Source organism: Saimiri boliviensis, chromosome X (assembly GCF_048565385.1).
Source record: "Saimiri boliviensis isolate mSaiBol1 chromosome X, mSaiBol1.pri, whole genome shotgun sequence".
NCBI classification, from domain to species: domain Eukaryota; kingdom Metazoa; phylum Chordata; class Mammalia; order Primates; family Cebidae; genus Saimiri; species Saimiri boliviensis.
The window spans coordinates 70,492,481-70,501,342 of NC_133470.1; the positions used below are offsets into that span (position 1 = coordinate 70,492,481).

Consider the following 8,862-nt stretch of genomic DNA (forward strand, 5'->3'; position numbering starts at 1 on the left):
AATCAGTGATTTTCACATTTTCTTAATATTTCTACATGCTAAGAGGGTCAAGAATTCATTTTGGCTACCCAGAAACCCCTACCTGGCTCAATTGAGTGGGGTTTTACCCATTTCAATATTCTCTGTCTCCATTCTATAGCATCATTCCCTGCCAGGAATGTGGAACTAACATACTAAACTAATCTATAATAACTAAATGTGTTATGGCTAATGAAGACATAATATGTTAACCTCTTTATTTGTATACAAAAGATTTCTTTTTTTCTTATTTTGTTTATATTAAGATAATTTACAAATATCTTGCTGTCTTTAGTAATTCAGGCAATGAACGAACAGATTCTTCTGACAAAGACAGCAGTAAGCTAAAAACAAAATCAGCTGTCTTGTCTGAGAATGGAACTTGATTTTCATTAATCCAGCACTGCTGCAGCAGAGATAATTTCAATCAACTCTTTTGTGATGACAGCTTGGCAGGTACAGTTAAATGTCAATGTCAATTTTTTAATCATCTCAGAAGCATTCTTGCTGGCGTTGTCCATGGCTGTCATCCTGGCACTCTGCTCACTAGTGGTAGACTCCTTCAGAGTAGTAGATTACGTTGACCAGACTGTATTCTCAGTAATTTTGCAGTACATCAGCATCAATATCATCATAGATACTCATGCTCTCAGCACTTGCAATGGTATTAAGGAAAAAGATGGACTTTTCTTCTGTCTTATAGGATGTGACAGACCTGAACTGATTAAAGATGATGGGGCTTTCATCAAACTCATATCCAGAATTTAGTAATACAAGGGCAATGATCAACGCATCTCCAAAAGTAGGGGACTTTCTTCCGACTTCTTTGAATGCCACTAGAAACTGGTCAGAATGAGTCCTATGAAGTATGCCTCTGATTTTGTCACCAATTCCAACAAGCATAACTTCTTTCCAAGTTGCTGTTAGTGTAGTGACCTCACTTTTCATCTGTTTAGCAATGGAGGAATGAATAGCACCACACAATCCTCTATCTAAGGACACACAAACAAGACGGAGATTCTTCTTGTCTTCAGGCACCTTGTTATCAGCTTTTTCATAGAGAATGAAAGATCTCAATCCATATATTCAAGCTGGTTTCAGCTCTCTCTCAGCTCATGCATATTTTGCTACTTCTACCATTTTCATAGACTTGATAATTTTCTGGATGTTTTTGATGGACTACGGTCACCTGGTAATATCTTTCAGAGTTGCCATATTTTGAACCCGAACCCATTGTAGCTGCAAGGTCCAGACCGACAGCTCAGAGACACCCATGCAAGAGAACATGGTAGTTGCAGCCCCACTGAAGTTCAGTACATACAGAAGATTTCTAAACCCTCAGGCCAAAGAGTAACTAAGATGGGAATTGCAGATAGTCTGCAGCCAGTAACATGGATAATTTTATTCACAGATGTAGGAGAAAGGACAGTATTTAGAGGCATAAACTACACTATGAAACTATTAACACCCAATTTACATCCAAAGTTGAATGGTTGTCTAAATATGAGATTCAAAAGAGTATAAAATATAAATTTCCTGTGCTTCAACATGTTCATTTTTTTTTTTGGACTCATGTTCTGGGGCACATGGGCAGATCATGCATGACTTTTGCATAGATACACACATGACAATGTGCTTTCCTGCCTCCATCCCCCTATCACCTACATCTGGCATTTCTCCCCATGTTATACCTCCCTGACCTCCCCACCCCCTCAATGTCCCTCCCTTGCCTCCCGAACAGACCCCTGTGTGGGATGCTCCCCTCTCTGTGTCCATGTGTTCTCATTGTTAAACACCCACCTATGAGTGAGAACATTTGGTGTTTGATTTTCTGTTCTCATGTCAGTTTGCTGAGAATGATGGTTTCCAGATTCATCCATATCCCTACAAAGGACACAAACTCATTAATTTTTATGGCTGTATAGTATTCCTTGGTGTATATGTGCCACATTTTATTTGTGCAGTCTATCATTGATGGGCATTTGGGTTGGTTCCAGGTCTTTGCTATTGTAAACATTGCCACCATGAACATCCATGTGCATGTGTCCTTATAACAGAATGATTTATAATCATTTGGGTATATACCCAGTAATGGGATTGCTGGGTCAAATGAAATACCTATTTCTAGGTCCTTGAGGAAGTGTCACACTGTCTTCCACAATGGCTGAACTAGTTTACACTCCCACCAACAGTGTAAAAGTGTTCCTATTTCTCCACATCCTATCCAGCATCTGTTGTCTCCAGATTTTTTTAATGACTGCCATTATAATTGGCATGAGGTGGTATCGCAATGTGGTTTTGATTTGCATTTCTCTAATGACCAGTGGTGATGAGCATTTTTTCATATGTTTTTTGGCCTCATATATGTCTTCTTTTGAAAAAGTGTCTATTCATATCCTTTGCCCACTTTTGAATGGTTTTTTTTTTTTTTTTTTTTTTTTTAATTGTAAATCAGTTTTAGTTCTTTGTGGATTCTATATTTAGCCCTTTGTTAGATGGGAAGATTGCAAAAACTTTTTCCCATTCTGTAAGTTGCCAATTCACTCTAATGACTGTTTCTTTTGCTGTGCAGAAGTTCTGGAGATTAATTAGATCCCATTTGTTTATTTTGGCTTTTGTTGTCAATGCTTTGGTGTATTAATCATGAAGTCCTTGCCTATACCTATATCCTGAATGGTTTTGCCTAGGTATTCTTTTAGGGTTTTTATGATATTGGGTTTTATGTTTAAATCTTAAATCCATCTGGAGTTAATTTTAGTGTAAGGTGTAAGGAAGGGGTGTAGTTTCTACATTAGACACATGGATAGCCACGTTTCCCAACACCATTTATTAAACAGGGAATCCTTTCCCTATTACTTGTTTTTGTCATGTTGGTCAAAGATCAGATGGTTGTAGATGTGTGGCATTGATTATGAGGCCTCTGTTTTGTTCCAGTGGTCTATATCTCTGTTTTGGTACCAGTAACATGCTGTTTTGATTACTGTAACCCTGTAGTATAGTTTGAAGTCAGGTAGTGTGATGCCTACAGCTTTGTTCTTTATGCATAGGATTGTCTTGCCAATGCAAGCTCTCTTTTGTTTCTATATGAAGTTTAAGGTGTTTCTTTCCAGTTCTGTCAAGAAGGTCATCTGTAGCTTGATGGGAATAACATTAAATCTACAAATTTACTTTAGGCAGTATGGCCATTTTCACGATATTGATTCTTTCTAATCATGAACATGGAATGTGTTTCCATCTGTTTGTGTACTCTCTTATCTTCTTGAGCAGTGGTTTTCCATTCTACTTGAAGAGGTCCTTTAATTCCTTTATTAGTTGTATTCCTAGGTATTTTATTCACTTTGTAGCAATTGTGAATGGGATTTCTCTCTTGATTTTGCTCTCTGTTAGTCTGTTATTGGTGAATAGAAATCCTTGTGATTTTTGCACATTGATTTTTTAACCTGAGACTTTGCTGAAGTTGCTTATCAGTTTAATGAGATTTTGGGCTGAGATGATGGGGTCTTCTAAATATTCAATCATGTTGTCTGCAAATAGAGACAATTTCACTTCCTCCTTTCCTAATTGAATACCCTTTATTTCTTTTTCTTACCTGATTGCTATGGCTAGAACTTTTAATAGTATATTGAGCAGGAGTGGTGAGAGAGGGCCTCCTTGTCTAGTGTCAGCTTTCAAAGGAATGCTTCCAGTTTTCACCCATTCACCATGATATTGGCTGTGGGTTTGTTCTATATAGCTTTTATTATTTTGAGATATGTTTCATCAATACCTTCTTTATTGAGAGTTTTTAGCATAATGGGTTGTTTAATTTTGTTGAAGGCCTTCTTTGCATCTATCGAGATAGTCATGCCATTTTTGTCTTTGGTTCTGCATATGTGGTGGATTACATTTATAAACTTGCATATGTTGTATAAGGTTTGCATCCCTGAGATGAAGCCTACTTGAGCATGATGGATAAGCTTTTTGGTGTGCTATTGCAATCAATTTACCAGTATTTTATTGAAGATTTTTGTGTCTATTTTCATAATGAATATAGGTCTGAAGTTTTCTTTTTTTGTTGGGTCTCTGACAGGTTTTGGTATCAGGATGATGTTGGTCTCATAAAATGATTTGGAAAGGATTCCCTTTTTTATATTATTTGGAACAGTTTCAGAAGGAATGGTACCAGCTCCTCTTTGTATGTCTGGTAAAATTCAGCTGTCAACCCATCTGGGCCTGGACTTTTTTTGGTTAGTAGTGTATTAATTCCTGCCTCAACTTCAGCCCTTGTTATTGCTCTATTCAGAATTTCAGCTTCTTTTTGGTTTATTCTTGGAAGGATGCCAAGTTTCCAGAGATTTATCCATTTCTTACAGGTTTACTGGTTTATGTGCCTAAAGTTGTTTGTAGTAATCTCTGATGGTAGTTTGCATTTTTGTGAAATTGGTGGTGATATCCCCTTTATCATTTTATATTGCATCTGTTTAATTCTTCTCTCTTTTTGTTTTTATTAATCTGGCTAACTGTCTGTCAATTTTATTTATCTTTTTGAAAAGCCAGCTCCTGGATTTACTGAATTTTTGTGGGATTTTTTTATGTCTCTATCTCCTTCAGTTCTGCTCTGATCTTAGTTGTTTCTGTCTTCTGCTAACTTTTGAGTGTTTTTGATCTTGCCCCTCTGGCTCTTTACATTTTGATGATAGTGTGTTGATTTTAGATCTTTTCTTGCTTCTCATGTGGGCATTTATTGCTATAAATTTCTCTCTAAACACTGCTTTAAATGTGTCCCAGAGATTCTGGTACATTGTGTCTTCATTCTTGTTGGTTTCAAAGCACATCTTTATTTTTTCCTTCATTTCATTGTTTATCCAGTTGACATTCAGGAGCCAGTTGTTCAGTCTCCATGACATTGTGCAGTTCTGAGTTAGTTTCTTAATCCTGAATTCTAATTTGATTGCACTCTGATCTAAGACACTGTTTGTCATTATTTCCATTCTTTTGCATTTGCTGAGGAGTGGTTTACTTCCAATTATGTGGTCAATTTTAGAGTAGGTGTGATGTGGCGCTGAGAAGAATGTATATTCTGTGGATTTGGGGTGGAAATTCCATAGATGTCTTTTAGATCTGCTTGATCCAGATCTGAGTTCAAGTCCTGGATATCCTTGTTAATTTTCTGTCTTATTGATCTGTCTAATATTGACAGTGGAGTGGTAAAGTCTCCCACTATTATTTTGTGGAAGTCTAAGTCTCTTTGTTGGTCATTAGAGATTTTTTTAATGTATCTGGGGGCTCCTGTAAATGGTGCATATATATTTAGGATTGTTAGCTCTTCTTGTTGCATTGATTCTTTTAAAATTATGTAATGCCTTTCTTAAGACTAAGATTGCAACTGCTGCTTCTCTCTCTCTCTCTCTCTCTCTCTCTCTCTCTCTGCTTGGTAAATCTTCCTCCATCCCTTTATTTTGAGCCTATGTGTGTCCTTGCACATGAGATGGGTTTCCTGAATACAGCACATTAATGGGTCTTGACTTTTTATCCAATTTGCCAGTCTCTGTCTTCTGATTGGGGCATTTGGTCCATTTATAGTTAAGGTTAATATTGTCATGTGTGAATTTGATCCTGCCATTTTGATGCTAACTGGTTGTTTTGCACGTTAGTCAATGCAGTTTTTTTTTTTTTTTTAATTGTATCAATGGTCTTTACCATTTTTGGAGTGGCTGGTATTGATTGTTCCTTTCCATGTTTAGTGCTTCTTTCATGAAACTTGTAACACGGGCCTGTTGGTGATGAAATTTCGCAGCAATTGCTTGCCCATTGAGAATTTTATTTCTCCTTCACTTATGAAGCTTAGTTTGGCTGGATATGAAATTCTGGGTTGAAAGCTCTTTTCTTGAAGGATGTTGAATATTGGCCCCCACTCTCTTCTGGATTGTAAGGCTTCTGATGAGATCCGCTGTCAGTCTGATGGGCTTCCCTTTATGGGTAACCCAACCTTTCTCTCTGGCTGCTCTTAGCATTTTTTTTTTCCTTCATTTCATCCCTGGTGAATCTGATGATTATTTGCCTCTGGGTTACTCTTCTTGAGGAATATATTTGTGGTGTTCTCTGTATTTCCTGGACTTGAATGTTGGCCTGCCTTGCTAGGTTGGGAAAGTTCTTCTGGATAATATCATGAAGAGTGTTGTCCAGCTTGGATTCATTCTCCCCGTCATATTCAGGTACATCTATTAATCATTGATTAGGTCTTTTCACATAATTCCATATTTCTTGGAGTCTTTATTAATTTCTTTTCACTCTTCTTTCTCTAATCTTGCCTTCTCATTTTGTTTCATTGATCTGATATTCAATCTCCAATATTTTTTCTTCTGTTTGATCAATTCAGCTATTGAAACTTGTGTATGATTTGCAAAGTTTTCCTGCTGTGTTTTTCAGCTCCATCAAGTCATTTGTGTTGTTCTCTATGCTGGTCATTCTAGTTAGCATTTTGTTTAACCTTTTTTCAAGATTTTTAGTTTCTTTGTATTGGGTTAGAACATGTTCTTTTAGCTCCAAGAAGTTTGTTATTACCTACCTTCTGAAGCCTGCTTCTGTCAATTCATCAGATTCGTTCTCCATCCAGGTTTGTTCCCTTGCTGGTGAGGAGTTGTGATCCTTTGGAGGAGGAGAGGTGTTCTGGTTTTTGAGGTTTTCAGCCTTTTTGCACTTGTTTCTTCCCATCTTCTTAGATTTATCTACCTGTGGTCTTTGTATTTAGTGACTTTCAGATGAGGTCCCTGAGTGGGCATCCTTTTTGTTGATGTTGAAGCTATTTCTTTGTGTCTTATAGTTTTCCTTCTAACAGTCAGGTCCCTCCACTGCAGGACTGCTGGAAGTCCACTCCAGACCCTGCTTGCCTAGGAATCACCCACAGGAGCTGCAGAACGGTAAGGGTTGCTACCAGTTTCTTCTTCTGTTATCTTTGTCCCAGAAGGGTACCCACCAGATGTTGGCCAGATCTCTCCTTTATTAGGTGTCTCTTTGGATATATGGGGGTTGCACAGCCACTTGAGGAGAAAGTCTGTCCCTTATCAGAGCTCAAGTGCTGTGCTGGGAGCTCCATTGTTCTATTCAGTGCTGCTGGGAGGTACATTTATGTCTGCTGCAGTGGAACTCATAACCAACCACCTCTTTTCCCAGGTGCTGTGTCCTGGGAAGGTGGGGCTTTATTTTTAAGTTCCTGATAGGTTACTGCCTTTTTTCAGAGATGCCCTGCCCAGCAAGGAGGTAGTCTAGTCACAGTCTGCCACCAGAGGCATTGCTGAGCTGCTGCTGACTCTGCCCAGCTGCCATGTAAACTTTCTTGTAGTTTTTTTTTTTTCAGACATACTGTTAGAACTGCTTCAGTAATAGTGGTCTGCCTCAGTAATGACAGACGGCCTTGGTAGTGGTGGACTGCCTCAGCAATGGTGCATGCCCTTCCCCCAACAGAGCTGGACCATCCCAGCTCCAGGTGTGCTTGCTGTGAAACTCTCAATCCAGAGCATTTCAGATTGCTTGTCTTTCTGGGAATGGAACTCACTGAGCCAGATTACTTGGCTCCCTGCTTTCAGCCCCCTCTTTTTCAGTTGAATAGGTGGCTCTGTCTCCTAGGCACTCCAGGTGCCAGTTGAAATGTCCACTAAGATTTGTATGAGTTTTTGTGTGGAAACCTGAAGCGCCAGCTGAAACAGCCATGCTGGAAACTTGTGGCACTTTTTGGCCCAGAAATGTCCCGATCTGTGGGTGCTACAAACTGCAGTAAAAGCACAATATTTGAACCGGAGTGCTGGAATGGATGGAAAAGTCCCCAGTGGCCTCAATTGGGTAGGGAGGGGTCCTCTAGGAATTGCTCTTCCCATGTGAGGTAGTGCCCTACCCTGCCTCAGCTCTCCCTTCTTGGGCTACATCCACTGTGCAAATAGTCCCACTGAGATGCACCTAGTACCTCATTTGGAAATGCAGTGATCACTCACCCTCTGTGTTGCTCTTATTGGGAAATGGAGTCCAGAGCTGTGCCTATTCAGATGTCATTGAATGTTCATCATTTTCTTAGCTTTTTCAGAATTAGATAAAATAAATAAGTCATTTGGAATCGTTTGCTCATTTGTTTACATTTACTGAAGGGCTCTTACAGTGTCAGTAACTCAGAAGTAATGCCTTTTGCCTTTTGAGGCTTAAATCACCTGATGAACTCACACAATAAACCAACAACATGAATAGAGTGCATGTTATTGCAAAAAAAAAAATGCTCATCCATTAAATATCAATTTAGTAGACTAATTACACTCATTAGGTATAATAAAAGCAGAATAGAGAAAGAAAGAATAGGCAAGAACTTCTGTCCTAGCTGTGACCTGAAAAAGCCATGTCCTCACTGACTCCTCCACTGAGAGATGCATAGATCCTGAAGTTACATGGCTGGAATATGAGGACAAAATGAAATATCAGGGACCATTTCTCTTGTTCATGCTTTGGTATTTTCCCCAACCTAAGATCCTTTCTAAGAAATGTCTAATTTTAGAAGGTGAAAAGTGCTGATTATTGTCTGAACTTTCTGTCTTCCTCATTATTAAGAAACAAAATTTTATATGACTCAAAAAGAAAAATTTTTTTTCCTGAACCACTATAACACTTTATCCTGCTTCAATCTTTCTTTGCTAGAGATTACACTGTATTGATTTTATTTCAACTTATTGAATAACTGCATCAGAAAAGTATAAGTAGATTTCAGTATAAGACAGGGTATAATCTTGATCAGGTTAATAAACTTTCCTTCTGTTACAGTTTTATAATATTTTTATGAGGAATGGAAGTTCCATTTTGTTAATTGTATGTTCTGAGTCTTCTGAG

The 8,862-nt window shown here is 38.3% G+C and overlaps 1 pseudogene; it reads right to left on the reverse strand.

The window, feature by feature from the left end:
* Window positions 1-410: 410 nt before the first annotated feature.
* Window positions 411-1,305, reverse strand: LOC101036897 (ATP synthase F(1) complex subunit gamma, mitochondrial-like; annotated as a pseudogene).
* Window positions 1,306-8,862: the final 7,557 nt, after the last annotated feature.